The following is a 20,054-nucleotide window of genomic DNA, read 5'->3' as shown; positions in this document are numbered from 1 at the left end:
TAAGAGAAGCCACTGTGAGGGACAGCCTGAACTCAACCCAACCCTCCGCCTATACTCCTCAATCTGAAGAGGTAAAACTGCGTCTTAAGCCCCTTCTAGAAACGTGTTTGTTCTCACCTTGAGGAAAGGAACACTAACCGGGTCAAACCTTCCTTTTCACACAGTAAAACGCAGACATTTTTCCATCTGGCATTTTAGAACAATCCCCATAAGCTAATTCATCCACCGGGGGGGGGGGGGGGGACTTCAAGGCAGAAGAAAGTCTGTGAGACCCAGAAGGCAGCCCCGGGGAGGGACAGGGCCCAGCCCTGGCTCTTGTTTGCTCAAGGCTGGGTTTCTTCCTTGGCAGCGGTTGCTCACCCACAAGCAGTGGAAAGGTTACTTTTTAACCCTGAGAGGGCTGCAGCTCAGAGCCCAGCCCTGCTGGAGAGAGCAGCCCTACAGGCTCAGAGGACAGGCTAAGATAGGCCTCCTGCCACGGTTCTCAGAGCTCGCCTGCAGGGCTGACTGAAAGCGGCTGTGTTGGTGGGGTGTGTGTGTGTGTGTGTGTGTGTGTGATAAAACCTGTTGCATCCAGTAGGAGCCTCCATTATAGTCAGGTCTGGGCTTTGTTCTCAGCTTCCAAAGAAAAGGCAGGTGCTATAGGGGCCGGCCCCACCCTTCTCAGTTGAGGAGGGAACTGAAACTCTAGGTCCTTCGCATACTATAGATGATGCTGAGCCTCACTTTCCCCAGCTGTACAATGGGTATATCACCAAATGCGAAGCCTGAGAAGAAACGCCTGATACTATATATGTCAAGACCTTAGGAGTTCATAGCAAGAAGAACTGGAGCTCAAAAGGTGGCTCAGTGGGCGAGAGCACCTGCTGTTGCTCTTGCAGAGGACCCAGATTCAGTTACCAGCACCCACACGGCGGATCGCAACACCCATAACTCCCAATCCAGAGAATCTGATGTACTTTACTCCCCCGCCACCTCCCAGTCTCCCCACTGCCCCCTCACCCCCCCCCCCGTCTCCATCTTCAGCCATCAGGCACACACAAGGTGCACATACATACATGTAGGCAGAATACTCACACATAAAACAAATGACAAACAAACCTAAGAAAATTTTAATAATAAGAAGAAGCATAAGAACTTTTTTAAAAAGAATTTGGTGTCTTAGGCCAGTTCTCAGCTTCTGGCCAGGCTCCTTTCCTTGGGGCAGATGTCATTTCTAGACACGATCCCCTGGAAACTTCCATAACTATTCCCAACTGACAAAGATGCCTTCAGGACTATAGGGACCTCCCACTCTGCACCACCTCCCAAGCCCTCCTCCCTGCCAGCACCCCCTTTCCAGGGGAAAGCAGGCAGCTTGGTGAGGGGCCCTTTTTACAGGGCCCATTAAATGGTTACCACTCATAAAAAAAGTTTATGTGGCTTAACCCTTAGTGAGTCAGAGTTCACCAGCGCTTCCCCGGGCCTGTGAGGGGAGACCTCCCGCGCCCTGACAGCAGCCACAGGGAACTGCAGGGAGGTGCTCTGGGTAGATTAGGCTAGCCAAGGCCTTTGGCCAAATCTAGTTCCTTCTAGGCCCAGCTTTTCAAATACAAAATGGAGGCATTTATCCTCCAACAGCCTCTCGGGTCGGTTGAGGAGATCAAACGAGATAATGGATAATAAATGTGCCCTGAGAACTATTTTAAAAAGCCCTATTATGACCAATGTACTCACACCCCCGTATACTAATATAGACTTTCCATGCTATATACTGATTGCTTCATGGGGTATAAAAAGCTACCCTTTTCATTAAAAGAAGCAAGAATAATTTAGGACTTGTTTTCAGCTCTTTACCTATAGCATAGCTTTCCTTGAAGGAAAAAAAAATAAAATAAAATAAAAAACAACAATGATAACAAAAACAAGTAATGTGTTAAGTTGCATCTAGAATCAGCAGGACCCCAGTTAGGTCTCAGGCTCCATCCTCTAACTCTGTGTCTTTGAATCTGTTCCTCATTCTTAGCCCAGGCAATGATGGGGTTGAGAGGCAAGGTACCCTGATTCGCTAAGCATTAGGAAGAGCTGTACTGGAGGATAGAACATACTTTAGAAGTGCCCAGCCCAGTGAATGGTGCATGTGTACGCACATGCACACACACACACACACACACACACACACACACACACACACACTTAAACGTAGCCTTCTCTTTCTTTTCTTTAAGTAACAAATGGTGTTGATCTAATGTGTTTTGCCTGTGCTTGGACTATGTCTACACATCAGAGGCTGGGAGATGCTTTCTAGGCCATGTGTACAAAGCAGCCTGCAAAAAGGACTAACTCCTCTCCATCTTCATCTTGAGGGATGCTGATAGTGCTCTCAGAGTACAGGATGGAGGCTCAGAGGGCTAGCTCCTCATTGTGCCAAAAAAGAGGCTAACAGCAGTTTCTCAGCATCCCCACAACCAAAATTTGGGACTGAATTATTCTTCTTGAAATTTCCAACTAAGGCCTAGTATTTGTGCATATTTTAGAGGGTTCAATATGGTCATTCATATATGTATATAATATATAATTTGTATTTCCTCCTTTCTGACATTAGTCATTTGCTTGTGTTTGGAATACTTCTGTCCCAGTCATTATGAAATATAAAATGAGTGATTATAGAGTATAGTAATGCTATTATTTAGGGAAAAAAACACAAGAACTAGTTATTCCTCTAAATGCAATCTGCTACATATTAGCCTTTTTCCCCCTGCCCCCTTTCTCTCTACTTTCCTTGCCTCTAGTTCCGCTACCCTCTCTTCTCCTATGAGGTCATTACTTAACCTGCCACCAAGGAGTGGGAGCAACGCAGTGTTTGTCTTTCTATGCCTGGCTTATCACTCACTGCGATGCCCTCCAGCCCCTTCCCCATTGCCACAAAGAACACAATTCTGTTCATCTCATGGCTCATCTACTGCATCTGTGCACCACATTTTCTTTACCCCGCTCATCTGTCAACGAACCATATCTTGGTCCACTGTGAATCCTGGTGTAAGAAACATGTGAATTCGGGCAGAGCTGGTAAATTCTTTGGTATGAAAGTTGTCACACACAGGTAGACGGGGTACTGAGCAGTGCCCATGGCTTCTACCCACTAGATCCCACATGCCAGCCCACCCCCTCCTTCTGTGACCCCTACAGCAAAGTCACCCCTGGTTGAGAACTATGGTTCAAACTGAAGCCTGTGGAGGCGACAGGCGGGGTCGTGTTGCCGCTAGAATAGGCAATCTAGAGCTGGACCTCAGCCTCTCTAACTTGTTCTTTCCTCTCCCGAGACGCAGGTGGCATCTGTCCTGGCTGCGCGGGCTTGCAAGGGGATTAAACACAGCCAGGACTGGTGAGCTTAGCACTGTGCCTGGCACACAAAGCCACTGTTAGTTGGTGGTTTAGAAGAAGCACCAGATCCCCTGGGCACCTCCTGCTCTGGACTGCATTTATTCTGGAGATGAAATATAAATTAATGACTTGGCCTATTAAAAACTATACTACAACAAAGTAAGTTTTAGCTCATATCCAAAGAGTGAAATAAAATGTAAATAATACGTGGATTTTTTTTTTTTTAATGTACAGTCTGTTAGCTCTTCTTTGTGGGTAGGAACAATCAGAGAAAAGAGTACTTGGCTCTGTGCCTTTATTGATAATCTAGACTGTTCAATTTATCCCAAATGACACCCCTCTGTATATAAGTTCATAAGCATGACAGTTTGGGGGACAAAAGCCAGTACTTTATGTAAAGAAGAGAGGCCAGCCATGCTACCTGGCAGAGTAAAACCCAGACAAGTACCTAGTTCTGTTGCCTTGTTGGGACCTGTTTGACAATCAGGAGCAATTTCCCTACAAATAATGAGCCATCGGCTTCTCTGAAAATCATGAGCCACTAGGGATTGGGCAACCCAGAGCTTAATTCTACAGAGAGAAAGTGCTCTGGTGGATTGAGTAGTCATAGGCTTATCCTGGCAGGACAGACAGACCCTGTGCCTGCTGCAGTCTTAATGAGTGGTTTAAGGTAAACCACTCAACTCTCACAGGACTGCTTCTGAGCTTATGTGACGCCCTGGGACCACTCTTCTTCTAGGCCTTCATCAGAGGCTCCCTTCTCTATCAGAAGGAAGCCAGCCCAGCCACCACACACAGACTGTTCCACTTGGGACAAACCCATACAGAAGAAAACAGAACATTTGACTCTAAAACTTAAGTCTCAGATTCTTGCTACCGTTTGTGGGGGATTTTTACATGGGAGAAGGCAAGGCTTAGCCACAGAGACTGGCTCCTCCTGGCTCTGAGATTGAAGGTCATGTTCAAGGGTATCAGAAGATGCTAACCCAGCTCAAGATGCTGTAGCTCCAGAACCATCCTTAAATGTCAAGGATTATGACATATACTGTGAGGGTTGAGATTTTGGTGGCCACGGTCACAGCCTCAGTTTCCCGTATGACAAAAAGCAGAGGTTACAAAAGTAACTAGGACTGTTTGAAAAGGACTCCAGCGTTATACATGGAGCCACTCCCCAATCCTCATTTGCTCTTAGATTGGGATCAAGCCATGAATTTCTATTTAAGCTGGAAATGAGCTGCTTTGGGGGACATTCTTGGGATAAGGCTAGACTCCTCAGGAGCAAGAAGGTGTAAGAGTCTGGGAGCCATGGCTATGGAGTCAGGTGACCATACTTTAAATCCTAGCCTTGCTCGCTTATTAACAGGGCAAACTCATACATGTTATCTAACTTCACCAGGCTTGATTTCCTCATTTATAACACAAGGATGTTCTGAAAGGGATATTTTTTTGAGTGAAAAAAATAAAATGACAGCTAATATATGCCTTAGAAAAGTTTGGGGCACATAATAAATACTTTGTAAGTGTTAGGTGGCTTTCATAATGACAAATATTAATAACACCCATCATCCTTTATCATTTTTGAACCTCCAAGAAGAAAACAACACCAAATTCATTCAAGGGAAGCCCCAGACCTCTGCCATCTGCACGGTACTCCACTGCCTGGAACTTCCAAGCTTTGTGCTCATTCTGCAGGTTCCTGTCCTATTCCCTAGCTGGTGCTGCTGTGTGGGTGCACCAGGACACAGCAGCTGAGCAGTCAACAGCTGGACTGTTCACAGAAGTCATGTCACCAGGGCACTGCAGCTGAGCAGTCAACAGCTGGACTGTTCACAGAAGTCATGTCACCAGTACACTGCAGCTGAGCAGTCAATAGCTGGACTGTTCACAGAAGTCATGTCACCAGTACACCACAGCTGAGCAGTCAACAGCTGGACTGTTGACAGAAGTCATGTCACCAGTACACAGCAGCTGACCAGTCAACAGCTGGAAGTCATGTTATTCCCCTATAGGCACAGTTATTACCTGAGGGACTGAAAACCATTACCCCATCCCACTGGTTCCCCCCACCTCTCACCAACCACACTGAGCCTGAGGCTGCCCAGCCCAGTAAGGGCACACATTTCCAAGCTCTCTGTGACCATGGGTTGTGCCTCCCACATCCCACAGCTGCTGTAATGGGACAGGAATAGATGGGGAGAGCAGCACGGGTGGACCAAAGCACGGCCACAGGCTTCTCTGTCCTGTACAACCCCTTAATAGAGAGGGACCCCTTAACCAATGGCTGTGAAGATTGGTCTCTGAAATCTGGGCCATAGGGACAGAAACACAAAGGAAGGGGACAGGAGTCTGACAAAGCATAAAGCCCAGTATCTCACAGGAAGTCCTGCCCAGCCTCAAGACTAAAGACTGCTCCACTGGCCCTTTTTTTTTTTCCGAAGACATGCAGAGAATCTCCCAGAAAAGACAAACAAGCCCAACATAGACTTGCTCAGATAGAAGCAGGTATTTCTTTTGCTCAGGGGTAGGTCTCCCCACAAGGACCAAATGTTGTTTATAAAAAAAAATCACATTTATTACATTATAGAAACTAAAACTTTGAGAATATTTTCAGTGTGCCACCTATGTGCTGAAGTCTTGAGCACATTACCTCAGTGGCTGCTGATGGTGACCACAGCTCCAGGAGGCATTATGTCATCTAACAGGAGGACTACCAAGGCTCAGAGGATTAGGCAACTTGTTCAAGGTCATGGGGCACAGCAAGATCGGAACGAGATGAAAATGCAGACTCAGCCTGACAACGTTCAGAAGAGTATAAAGTGTCCCTCGAGTCGTTTGCACAGCAATTCTTATACCCCTGAACAAGCACATATACGTATACTAATAAATAGATACAAGGATACACACGCATAGATACCCATACAGTATAACTGCCCTCCTTGATAACTCCATAGAGTTATTTTCAACTTAGTATTTGAGAAACAAGTTGGCCCATAACTATTGGTGCTTTCCCTGAGTTAGATCCCAGGCCCAAGAGTGTAGTTTCCTCCTATTACAGGATGAAAAGCAGGGTGAGAACTGCCTGTGCTGTGGGGCAGGTTTCTCATCAGGGTTAGTGTTTGTATTCCCTGTCCTCAGCCCCAGGGAACTGTGAGTGAAAGCCTCGATATGGGGCTCCTTCACAGCTCCCCTGTCCTTCATTCAACCACATGCTCCTCACACAGCCACAGGACTGACAGCCACAGGACTGGCAGCCACAGGACTGGCAGCCACGGGACTGACAGCCACAGGACTGACAGCCACAGGACTGGCAGCCACAGGACTGACAGCCACAGGACTGGCAGCCACAGGACACACTTAGTTCCCAAGTCAGGAGAGCAACAGCCAAACCATTCTCCAGTCTTAATCAAAGTTGCCAGCAGGTGAATTCACAGCATTTGCCCAAAAGATGTTGCAAGAGCTTACTATTGACTTCCTGTTTCAGTTTGACTGTTCTTTCAAAGGACTGCTCCCAAGCAGGAGGAGGAAAAACAACAACAACAACAAAAGTCATGTTCGTGTGAAATGTAGCTAAATAGAACACAGGCCATAATTTGTGATTTTACAAATGAATCAAAATGTGATTCAATCAAGCTTGGAGAATGTCTCTGATCTTCTTGGGTTACGTCACAGCTAACCTCATGCCATCCTAATGTGTTCCGAGACGAACAGTTCTCTTATGTTTCCAGGGGCAACATCTGAAGTATTTTTCCTGGGACCCTGAGCATTTTCATCACCAATAACGCAACATGGGGAGAGTGAGGCTGGTTCTACATGGTAGATGGATCCTATTGTCCGTAAGCTACTGGGAACAAAGCACATCGCGCTGACCTCTATCAGCCTGTGTGCCAGACCCAGACAAGATGGTACATCCTGACAGTGGCAGGCACCAACACTGATCAAACCAAGAGATCACCTGAAATAACCCACAGGGCTTCTGTCAATTTTATGCAGATATGACAAACCAGCACAAGATTGAAACTCAAAAGGTCACAGAGCCCTTTGAGGCCTCAATAGAAGCATTTGTTCTTTTATTCTACCAAGAATGTGCATGTGCTTCTGCCTCTGACACCTCTGTGCTATGGGCCACAGTCCCTCCAAGGATCAGCTGCTGATGCCTAAAGATCTAGGACAGCAGTATAGTTACCATGGGTGCCATTATAGTTGGTGTAAAATGTACACTAAAGCTCCATGCTCGTGTGAGATTAGAATTTTAAGAAAACTTCATGCTAGACACAGATTAGCAGCCATCTCTGAGAAAGGTTTTGCGAGTTTTCAGTTCTGTTCTCTTACCTGGCCTGGGTGCTGCCTTGGTACCTCCCACTGGGACCAAGAAAGCTCTACTGTCTCTCTCCAGTGGCACCTGATGTAGGAATCATATCACAACCCAGGTGGGTCATTTCTAAGAATTCGCCATCTTCCTTACTGCCTCTGCACCTCTGTCTCCTTGCTACCAACTACTCTGGACTTTTAAAAGCCCAGTGACCATAAGGTGAAGAAAGTATAGTAAAGACATAGGCCTCGTTCTTACTGTAGCCTGGGATGAACCTTAAGCGATGTGGAGGCATTCCAGCCTCCCCACCCCCACCCCCGCCTCCCCACCCCTACCCCCACTCCAACAGCCACCTTCCAAATTAGCTTGAGAAACTGGGACTGACTCCCAAGTGTAGCAGACACACTGAGGCATGCTCACCACCCCAAGGAAGAGCTGAACTTCAAACTGCATGGGATCCTACCCAGACCTCCAAACCAGAATTTCCAATTCTAAGCTCATCCCTTAAAGTCCTTGTGCAGTCTCACCATGGAAAACGTCTCGTCTATAGTCTCACTTACCTGTTCTTACTTCAACTTCTCACCAGGAGGTAACTAACTCCTAGAGACATCAGCCTTGAAGGAAATAGCCATAAACATGAAAACAAGCCCTCGTAAAGGCAGAGACAAAAGATGCTACCAGGGGAATTCAAGCTCCAATCTGCCTGTAGATAACCTGTTGCTATATCATTTGCCAGCACCACACAGGACAGTCCCTGATACTCAGGACCCCCAAACTGCCACATCCATAAGTTGCTTATAAGTGGGCATCTCTGAAGAGTAACCAGATATTCTGATCTTAAGACCTAGAATTTCCAGATGTCCTTTATGATGTTTGTTTGTTGTTGCTTTGCTTCAAAAGACTCTTGAACTGGTATGACAGGCTAAGTGATCCCTGACCTGACCTAGCCCCACCTCCTCTTTTAAAAGATTATTTAACCACCTAGGTGTTAAGCCTTCTACCCTTCAAAATTGATGAATCAGCCGTCAGAGGAGGAGAACTACCTTTGAGAGATGCTTGTTCAACTATTACAAATATTTACTGGTTTATTCCAATTAACATGTATACTAGATACACTGTATCCTGCTAGATACTGGGGGAAAATAGTGAACAAAACACAGATGCTGCCCTGTACTAATAGATTATTAGCCAAGACACGCTTTCAAAACAGTAACAGAACTTTCCAGCATCTCCTGAGCTCATCATCCCTTTGCCAGTGGAATGGTAGCAAGAGCAGAGACAGCTGAGCAACCCTCTGGTATTTGGGGAGACGTAGCCATGGGAAGAATTTCAACAAATTCAAAAAGCAAGTCAGGTCCTCTTCTCTCCAGCAACCCCATACCCTTGCCCTCTGAGGAAACCCTCACTTAGACATGGAGTTGGCAAGACAGGATAATGCCTCTGAGTTTTGCAAAGCAGACTCAGCCAAAACCAATCTCCACTCAGGGCAGAAGAAAGCAGTTGGTTGTCAGCATGGCTGAGCTTCTCTTCCCAAGACAATGGTGTGTTTATGTGTCGGAGGGTTAGGAGTAGGTTGTTAACATAAAACCCACCGTACACAGAGCTGTTAATTCAGTTGTTGGCAGGGGCTTCTGTTATCTTCTGAATACCTCCCAGAGGGGATAAACCCTACCTCTTCATTTGAGTTGGCAGCAGGATTATTTTTTTGCACCTGTTGCTCTACTCCGATAACAATGCAGTTAAGCATTGATTTGTTGGAAAATAAACAGAAAAAAAAAAAAAGCACAGAAAGGCATCTGCCCAGACAGCCTGAGCTGGTTTGGCTCGGCCTTCATGCCAATTTTTTTTTCCTGTAAAAACCAGAGAAAACCTTGTATTTTCAGTTTTGATGCCACCCTCCCACTCCCTTGGAAGGAAAGGGGTATCACATAGGCCAGTGGGAGCTGGCAGGGCCCAGGAGCCAGAAGACTTTGTACTTTTCCATTGGCTGGTTTGCAAGGGCACTGAGGGGTGTCCAAGGTCTACAGAGTGATATGGCCAGCCTCCAGCCAGCCCAGGTTCAGATCAGGAATGAGATGAACAAGGGTGGAGAAGGGACTCCTGGGAGGTGATTTGATCCCAAACAACACTCTTCAAATGATTGACTTCTCAACTTCAGGGTGTTCAGGGAGGAGGGATGGTCTGTGGTCTTCCTAGAGAGAGGAGACTTAGCACACATCCACACCCCCAATCTCAGCCTTGCCTCTCCCACAGATGCTCAATGTCCAGCCAGGAGGAAAAGCCTTAGTCCCCAGACCATGGCTTTCCCATCTCAGAAATGAGGCTAGCCACACTTATACCAAAAGCAGGCTGTAAAAACTCATTTGTGCTCTGCCACAAGCTTTGAGGTCCCACATCCCAGGGGGAAAAGGAGCTGAGACATTCAAGGTGTGATTTCTTCTGTAATCCAAACACCATGATACTCTCATTTCTCATTAGTTTGTCCATAACGCATGATGAGCTAAGGCCACAAAGTACCAGACAAATAAGCCAAACAGAGAGGATGAGCAATATCGATTAGCCAGTGGCATCATCACCCAACCCTCAGCACATAGTCAGAGGAGGCATCTTCTTCTCTTTTCTTCTCATGCATAGTCATAGACAATATACATCATTCCCACGGAAATAAAAAAATTAAAAAAATAAATAATAAAAAAAAAAAAAACACTTTTCCCCCAGCCTTCTCTGGACCACAGGCCCATTACCACCAGGCATTTAAAGGGTCAGAGAGCAGTGGGGAGGGGCTGTGAAACAGGCAGGGTTTGCGCCTTCTCTTCTCCTGAGTGCTAAGGACAGGGTGATCCAGCAGGGGTGGGACATGGCTGGCTGAGCACTCCCAGGCATTCTTGTCGTGAGCAGGGCAGGGAGTGGAGTTCTTCACATCAAATCAGGCAGCAGAAAAAGAAAAGATTTAACAACACCCTTAGTTGACTGAAAAATAAATAAGACCAACTGCACAGGAATGTGGGAAGGGTGGAGGGAGGTAAGGGGTGGGGACTGGAGGCAGGAGGCGTGGGGATGAACTAGGACAGTGGATTTGACCAACCCAAGAGTCAAGTTTCTTCCCAGGAGAACACCAAAATGTCAAGCCGATGGCCACCACTCTGAAAGCTCACAAACTGTATAGTTACAAAATAACAACAAAATCTAAGCTAGGGAAGGCATGTTTACAGTGTAGTCTCAATAGAGCCAAACTATGCACGAGTTATCTCCTGGAATCCTCAGAGGAACTCCAAACACAGCTACTAAAATCTCGATTTTACAAGTGAAAAAGCACAGTGTAATATAAAAACTTACCCACTGATTTAGTAAACAGACAAGGTGTACTGTAAGTGTATTAGGAAAGGCGTGAGCAAAGCAGCTTAGTTCTTTGCAGCTTTGAAAATGGATCTTCCTGTCACTACAGAGGACCTCATAGTTTTCATTTAAAAGTATGTCAAGACAGCCTACTGAATTCTCCCCCTAAACGTGAAGAGACGTGCTGATCATCTTGCACTCTGGAAAGAAGGGTGCCCTTGAGTGAACGTGAGTCTGGATCCTACCATGACGCTGACTCATGTCTCCCCAAATATCTTCATGAAAACTTGAGTCCGGGCAGAGGAGATGCTGAAGATGCCCCCCCAGTGAGGCAGCATCTGTTGAGCTTGTAAGAGTCAATCCCCAGCACCAAGCCAAACAAAAAAAACCCTTCAGTCTGGCTCTCTGTTGAAAGCCCTGGATTGACTCAGGGGTTGAAATGGCTGCCTCAAGTCACCTCAGACTTATTAGCCTTAATAAAAGAGCACTAATAATAGCAGGAAACACTGATGAAAATTAGGGAGAGAATTTATAGCTCCTTGGAGGGGCCTGGAAGTCTGAGGGAAGAGGAGCTAGTGCTAGGAACACCACAGCAAGGAAAGAAACTGGGTGTGTCATTTGGGAGCCTAATTTCCGACAAGAGAGATCCAGTAAAGGCTTCCCTGCCTTCCAACACCACTGTGTCAAACCTGCTAAGTCTATAAACTCAACCCAGAAATCCTAGAGAACCTTGTAAGGGTCTATCTTCATCTTTGCAGTTTCAGAAGCAAAGAACACCTGGATTTCCTTGCAAATTTGAAGATGACTTCTTAAGAGAATGTAGCTTTCTTTTTGTTCAGATAACCATTCAGGGATAGAGGAAAGAACCCTAAGCTCTTTCTTAGATTCTTCTGACAAGAATCTCATTTTCCCTTTACAGTGGCCTCTGCATTCCAGGCCAGCCCTGCCGATGTAATGGGGAGAGAGAGACAGAGACGGAGACGGAGATGGAGACAGAGATGCAGGTCAATAGCATAGCAACAGGGCATTAAACTGAATAGTCTTCCTAAGTGCATACTCTACGTAATACAGACCATACCTACATAACCACGTAAGCCACACGTCATTCACCACAATTCTATCACCACTGGGGGTGAAGTACTCTTTTCTGTCGCTGAATACCCTATGATCTTGCCTTCTCAAATGGTTTAGAGGATGAAACAAGTATAATATTGAACATGCCTGAAACCCCCCTCCTCCCTGTCCTACAGCACTCAGCCAACAGCACTTATTAGCATCAGCGTCAGCACTACTCTCTTCACTATGCCCTACGCCCGCGTACATCCACAACTCCCAGGCTGTCTATAAGCAGAAAGGACACATTCCCCTGTTGTAGTGAAGAATGTGGATCAGCTGATCTACTCGGTGGTCATTTCCTGTGCAAGAGAACGCTGTAGCCAAGCCCTCACCAGCTTCCTTTCTCCATGGATCCTTTGCGCATTCTGCCAAGGCTTGCGAACCTCATTCTCGATTATGCTAAATGTGTGATGTTATAACGCCTGCTTCATTAACACACTGAATTATAATATTGTCACACTTCTAATTACCTCTGTGATTTCAGATGTTGATCCTTTGATATATTTGTAACTAGTATAATGTGATATAAAAAATAATAATGGTTTTTCCCTTGGAAATAATCACAGTTGTAGCTAATACTAATGAGAAGTTTTGCCTATGTTTATATTGAAAGGATATGTTAAATTATACCTACAAGTTACTAAAAATAATGTCATTTTTTTCTACATCAGAGTCCCTAGGTCCCCTGACTTCTCCTTTGGACACAAGGTTAGAACCCTGGATGTTTTACTAACAGCAAGGACTATTTGCTCAACTAGGGTTTGCACCTGTGAGAGAGAGACAAAGAGACAGAGGGAGAGGGAGAGAGATAGGGAGGGAGGGAGGGAGGGCGGGGGGGGGGGGAGAGAGAGAGAGAGAGAGAGAGAGAGAGAGAGAGCCTCCAGCTGCCCAAGGTAGATACCTGGGAGACTTTCAAGAACTGTAGAAGTGGGCAGCATTTTATACAGTTGTGAACGACCTAAAGAAAGACATTTCCTCCAGGGCCTCCCGAATGCCAGGTAACAAGGCAGAGGATAGAAATATGCTGAAAGCTCCCCCATATGTGTGTGTTGCATGTTGTAGCTGGAAGCCAGCTGAACGCAAGGCTCAACTGGGAGGTCTCCTATTACCATGGACCAGCCCATTCCCTGACACCCACTAAAATGTAAATATCCAGTTTCTTCTCCAATCATTATAGGAAAAGAAAAACAAAAAACAAAACAAAAAAAACCAGACTTTAGTACTCATCTGCTCCAACTCAGTGAGGAGAAAAAAACGCCCAGATTGAATGCTTTTTGACTTCCATCTTACAAAGTACTACTACAGATTACTCACTAGCATGCTCTGGTACTCTTTGCTTAATTTAATCCTTATTAGCTCTGCACAGTAGCTGCTATTGCCCCATTTTCCAGATGAAGAGATTTGGAAGCTAAAGTTTACAGAATTCACCCAGAGGCACTCAGCTTATCCAGTGGCAGTACCCAATGTAAGCCCAGGTACTCTGAGTCTACATTCAGTGCTGGTCTTACCCATCCCAGCAAACCTCCGGCCCTAGCTATGTGAACTCAATGCTGCCTGCTCCTTCAGACACAGGCAGCCAAAATCGACTGTTTATTCATGACCTTCCACACAGCCTCTGGCCAGTAGAGGGAAGATGGCAAAATTACAGCTAGTTGTTCTTTAATTTCTTAAAAAGAACAAAGTTAGGCAGAGGCTGAATTTCAGGCCAAATCTACAGCCCACGCAAAGCCAAGACAAGTCTGGTCAGCAGTCACCTGGAAGGCAGGACTGATATTAGCTCCCTTCCTCCAGCCCTACTGAGGGCAGCCCGCTGAAGGCTCCGAGGAGAGATTCCAGGGCAAACTGCGCGACGGCCACGTTCACCAAACTCTATTGTCACACTAGAGAAAAACATCCTCTTATTCTGAGCGGCTCATCAGAGCCAAGCTGGCATCAGGTAGGGGGAGGGATAATAAAGTTTCTCAGATTCATAACTGGTAAAAGGTCCTAGGCCCAGACTGCTTATGGTAAGTGTGTGATACAAGGAGAGCAAGCAGCAACAGATAAGGCACTTGAACCTCACCACAGTTACATCAAAGAAAACATGCATCCAGACAAGGCTATCTGAGATAAGTTTTGGTAGTAGAAGAGTTGATTTAATAGGATGCTCGGTTCTTTTAACAGGCACACAATTGTCTATTAGGCTCTTTGTTCCCTTTTTATTTTAGGCTTGTTTCATCAGGAATCATACTTTGGGTGCCCCTGTACGCATCATAATTTAGATAAATAGTCAAAAAAAAAACTCTTAGCAGTAGTTATAACGCTGAGAAATAAGTGAGAGAGGACGTGGGAGAGGGAATTCAAGGGAGGCCAGTGACCAGGTGGTAAGGAGCCTAGCCCCGTACAGCAAACCAAAGACAGACTGTGGTTACTGCCAGTGAAATGGTTTTCAAAGGAGCATTTTATAGGATGTCTCTTTTAAAAACCAAGTCAATTAATACCCTAGGAGCCTCTTTAAGTGGGACACTGAGCTTCACCCTGTGGTAAGCTCTGTCTGCTGGAGATGCAGAGCTGAGCCATCTGGGAAGAGCCCTGTTGCCCATACGATTACCATCGACTCTTCCTCTAGATCGGGGTCCATATCCTTTCTCAGCTGCCCAGTCACCCATGGACAAATCAACAGAGCTCAGGCTCAGTGGATGCCAGAGTGTGGAAGGCCGGCCTTGGGCGGATCCGGACGTAGCTCCGGTGCTGTTTCAAGTAGTCTTCAAGAATCACCTGCCCCCTATTAATCACACGCCTCCCAATTCTGCTAACCCACCAGCTCTGAGGCCATGGCATTAGGGTGGCATACCATGTGCAATCAGCAACTGAGATCCCCTACAAGGGCTCCAGAGACCAGTTCCTTCCTTCGTCAATCTCTTCTTAGTCAAAGTTTTAAAGAAGGAGCCATTTAAGGGCCCTCAATGGTCTTCCTGTCTTGGGGGTATTTGCCACACCTCTCTGAGTTTTTTGTTTTTGTCTTTGTTTTTTAGACAGGGTTTCTCTGTATAATTGCCCTAGCTGTATTGGAACACACTTTATAGACCAGGCTGACCTCAAACTCACAGAGATTCTCCGGTCTCTACCTCCCGGAGTGCAGGGATAAAAGATTCTAACCCTGCTGATCCTCAGCATAGTTGATCCCCACACCCCACCCTAGCCGGCACCACAGCCGGCAGATTCTGTGAGTTCAAATACATCTTGAAGATAATCAGGATGTATAAAAGAGAAAGCTAAAACCTAAGAGAGGTGCAGCGAGTTGGTCTGGGCCACGCAGCCTTGCCAGGGCCTCCTGACTGCCGTGCTGGCTGAGCCCTATCAACTACCTTTCCCGGACTTCGCTCCCATCACTCCAAAGTCAGGGCCAGCCTCAGGGAAGATCCCTAAAGAAAGACTCTTTGTTCCCATCTGAAAGGCAGAAAGGTTTTCATCAGCTGACACTGAAGGACTGAGAGAAATGTTCCCTCTGGAGCATCTTATCATCCTCATGATGCCATTTGCCTAGAGATTCTGTCCTATCCTAAGATAGGCTACCATGAGCAGCCATTCTCCCCACAGCATTGCTGATTTCCTGCATTTCTTAATACCTGACCCTTTAAAATTCTGACCAGCATTTTTAAAAAATAATCAAAAATTTTAATGAGAGCAAAAAAATGCCTGCTTCTTAGAATAAATTGTAACACTTAAAATCATTGTTGTAAATAGTTAAGTATGAAAATGCCAAGTGAAGTGAATTATCCACCCTCTCTCATGAGCTGTTGGGAACCAATTTCAGGAAAGCTGAGCACTGTGGTAGCCTCCTGTCTCATGCTCCGAGGGAGACGCTCCCCGCCCCCCGCCCCCCGCCCCCACACACACACACACACTACAGATTTGGCTTACCTAAGCTGAAGGCCACTGCTCTGTGCTCGGTGAAGCAGTAAGGAAAGCAGGGTCAGGGTGTATGGTCTTGAAACAGCAAGTCAGTGGCCCCACCCACAACAGAAAAGCCTGTTGCTTCACCTCCACAGGAGAGGAGAGCCAGCTGAGCAGCAGAAATGGCTTAAAACACCAGGTTTCAAGTTTATATTCGGGTCCTTAACACCATAGCCCTGTGTGCTGGCAGGCTCTGTTTTGGTGTTTGGGTACCCTGCCCACCTCACCTCCCAGAAGTCTTCAAAGGCCTAGGGACGTCTCCATCCAAAGGGAGAGACTAAGTGATGTCTCTTGTAAGCCTCCACGACACAATACAAAACAACATCCTCTCATGTTAAAGATGCCAAGAACGTCCAGTGAACACAGTCCAGTTCTCAACTCCCCAGGAGAAAAGAGGGAAATAAAATCTCATAAAGATTCCGGAAAGCAAGACCCTACTTCCCTGGAGTGGATCATGGCCCCAGAGCGCTCACATCAGCTAGCTAACAAAACGCCAGTGAGAACACAGCTGAACTCTCAGTTGCATTTTCATGCCAGGCCTTCAAAGGAGTCAGAGGTATTGAAGGAGGATTGGGATAAAACCAGCCAATGAATGGGAGGCCCTTAGGGTACCCACAAACATAGAATTATGAGTGTGAGTGGAGCTTGTCAGAGGCCTCGAAAAGCCCAAGGCACTCCCATGAGAAATCACAGTATAATAATATAATAAAAAAAATCAGGAAGCTTGTGTAGACATAGGTAATATAACTTTTTAGCACACATCAACAACAAATGGTATTGACTCTGAGACTTTTGCATAAATGAGGCCTGGGTCAAACACACCTTCGAACCCCCAGCTACTATAAGAGGTCCTGAATAAGGGGTGTTGAGTAGTCAAGTAACTTCCGGAAGCTTCCTCAAGATTACTTTCTTTCTGAATGTCTCTGCCCAGCAACCTAGAAACATGGAAGGTGGTATTCATGCTATCTGGTGGTGTTGAAGTATGCTTACAAACTTCTGAAAAACTCTCATCTCCTCAGTCACAGTTTTTAAATGCCACTGGCCAAAGAGACGCAGCAGCAACTAGTCAGTCCCACATGGCTCCGTGTTCTCGTAGCATTCTTAAACCATGAAATTCTTCTCATAACACGTCTATCTCTTTGGTAGAAATTGACTCTTCCCTGGACCTCAGGGGAAGTAGCACACAACCATTCATGATCCCTAACATTGAAAGCGCCTGTCTCTATTCGTCCCCTCAACAGTGACCACCGAACCAACCTGTATTCCATCAGAAATCTCAGACTCCAAACTCCCCTACCCTCTCTGAGGGCAACACGGAGAAACAACAGAGATACCTGAGAACTCAAAGCAGAGAATCTTACACTTCATCTTAAACACGCATCACTCCACAGCAACTCTCTGAGTGCCCCCAAGAGTGTCCCATTTAAGACTGTGGCATCTCCACCTTGCTGCTCTCACGAACCCCCACTTGTTGTCTGCTCAATCCACCCTGGGACCGACATCTGTTCATGGTAGACAAGCAAAATCAAAAGAGTCCCTATAGCGAAGGCATTTGTTGCTGGTGAGTCATGTCTGCCTGTCTGGTCATAGTATTCCATTGTGGAAAAACAAAGGGTTGGTCTGTCCTTTTGTGATAGGGTAGAAATCATTTACCTAGGTTGAGTTTTCTATCTGCGCAGGACCATTTTTAATGACACAGTCTGCCTACCTTAGCCAGCTGATCCCTTGTTCCTTTTAAGAATATAGGTCCTTTTGCCTACCTACCCTCGTGTTGTTTTTTTTTTTTTTCCCAAACTGGAATACACTGAAGGTAAATTAGCTTTGCCCTATAGCTTTTGAGTCAGAAAAAAAAAAATCAGCAGACACTTCTAGAATGTGAGGCGGTGCACAGTGAGCCCTACCAGCCCTTAGCCAACCAGTTTGTCACCGGGCAACCTCAGCGTCACCTGTCTCCGGCTGCTTTTTGTTCCAGAGTACTCTAACCCAGGGATATGGCTTAGTTATACCACATGGACAGAGAGAAACCAGAGGACTTTTAGATTCTTGCTGATTGGAAGTCCAGACAATGTAAGGAATTCATAGATAACACTCACAGTGAGTTAGCCCAGCTACTCTCTCCCAAATAAACTCTAACAAGACCCAGTAGGTGAGCCCAGGTAATGCAAGCTTTACTTCCTCTTGCCAGCTGCCTCCCGGAGGCTCTGCTTTATTTACACCTGTCTGACTCAAGACAGGCTTCTCCTTCCACACAGGTGTTGGAATTCCAGGTTCAAAAGAAGATTTAAAAGCGAGGACTTACCTCATTTACCTGAAGATTCTGGGTGGGAAGTCCTATGGCTCTGTCGATGGAGAAGCCAGGAAGCTATCACAGCGGCTCCGACCCGGATGGGGAGCCACGGCCTTATCACGTCTGAGCTCTCATCAGAGTGAAGATAAATGCATATGACAATAATTTAAAATCATTTTGTAGGATGTTAAGCAATAAGCCACCAACCGGGAATTCCCTAAGTCACTTCCCCCTCCTCTGATTGGCTGCCCGGCCCTTTAAAAAAATAAAATAAAGGATTACAAACATTAGCTCATTTGCATTTGGCCAACTCACACGTTAGTGTTCAAACAAAACAGGTCTAACCAGGTTATGCCTGTGTCTCAAGAACAGAGACAACCTGTTAATGGATGAGGAATTGATTTGGTAGTGACTGTACTTTTCAGCTTAGAGGCAGTTTCAGGTGAAAAGTATCTCACTCCCCAAATACATGAAGAGGGGGGGGGGGGCGATATAAAAGCCAAGTCCGGGTCAGGCAGCTGAAGGAAGAGGGCTGCTGTGGAGGTGTGCTTGAACATCTGTCTCCTTTTCTAGCCTGTGTTTAGACCTCTCTGCGTTGGCATGGAGATCTTTGCCCTGGCTATACAGGCACCAAGCGTGGAAGGAGCTTTTAGCCTAGCCCATTCTGTCTCTGGGCATCATGACCGACTCTTTGTAGTGACTCTTTAACAATTTCAGAAGACTTTGGACAAGCTTTTCCCCCGAGCCCGGGTAAGCACCTTGAAGGAAGGTTAGAAGGGGATGGTCCTGGAAGGGAGGGTCCACTATGAGACCTTATGTCTAAGGACAACAGGTGAGGGCTGCTGGACCAGATCATCTTCACTTCCTTCCCCTTGACTCTTTCATGATGCTTCTTTACTGTTTAATCAGCCATCCCTGTAGGATTGGGAAAAGAGAAAAACCAAAATGCCAATGGTCTGAGCAAGACACGGACTGTTGAGGGGATCTACAGATTTCACAGGTCCCTATCCCCCTGAACCAAGGGTGTGCAGGGAGTTTCCTATTCTTGCTTGACTGGGTCCCAAATGTTTCTCCACCTACACAGGTGAGCGACTGCCTTGCCAGGAAAAATACAATCCCCTAACCATTAACTCCCCCCAACCCCACCCCTGCCACCGGGTCTTCCTGGACACCAGCCTTTATGAGCAAGCATCCAGGCAGGTTTCGTGAACTCCCCAAGCCTCCTCTTGCCTTTTGTTGGGAGCCAGGAGGGAGTTTAGGCCAAAAGATAAAGATTTTTGTCACCACAGAAGTTTCTTCTGTGGAAAAGAATTATAGACACAAAGACTCAAAAAAAAGGAACAGAACCCAAATGGCTGTGGTCCTGCTAACTGGGCAGGTGCTGGGGAGCTGCACCAGTCTCTTGCACTCATGTGTTGCTTGGTTTAAAGCCACATGAATTCGGAAAAGTTTCAAGTGCAAAAGATAGTGGTGGGGCACGGGTGGGTTCAGAGGGGTCTTGGAAGAAGGTGAGTCTTTAAAGGAGGTATTGGCACCCTTAATGTGGTGGAGTTTGGATTAGCTCTATAAGGCTGCACTCTCTGCTTCTCTAACCTCCAGCAAATAAACCCACCTCCCCTCCAGTTCCACCTTGTCTACCTGCCAAAGGCCCTGTCAACATGCAAATGTATGCCCTGGGCCTGACAAAAACAGTAAATGTCATCATTG

General features: G+C 46.3%; 1 protein-coding gene across 5 annotated transcripts in view; it reads right to left on the bottom strand.

Annotated features, from left to right (window-relative positions):
* EHF (ETS homologous factor) overlaps nt 1–19,256 on the bottom strand; it is a 40,025-nt gene extending 20,769 nt beyond the window's left edge. The window contains exons 1-2 of one of the 5 annotated variants that reach the window (XM_084777902.1): nt 19,106–19,256; nt 18,360–18,477 (exon numbers count right to left, since the gene is read on the bottom strand). The gene's annotated coding sequence lies outside the window, so the exon portion shown is untranslated. Of the gene's footprint in view, nt 1–16,027; nt 16,120–16,287; nt 16,444–18,359; nt 18,788–19,105 lie in introns of those variants that run through there. The other 4 variants (XM_084777905.1, XM_084777901.1, XM_084777904.1 and 1 more) reach the window with 4 other exon arrangements.
* Nucleotides 19,257–20,054: the final 798 nt, after the last annotated feature.

The sequence above is a fragment of the Acomys minous genome (genome assembly GCF_964271855.1).
Source record: "Acomys minous genome assembly, chromosome: 3".
In the NCBI taxonomy this organism is placed as follows: Eukaryota; Metazoa; Chordata; class Mammalia; order Rodentia; family Muridae; genus Acomys; species Acomys minous.
This window is presented reverse-complemented; position numbering and strand designations above follow the sequence as displayed.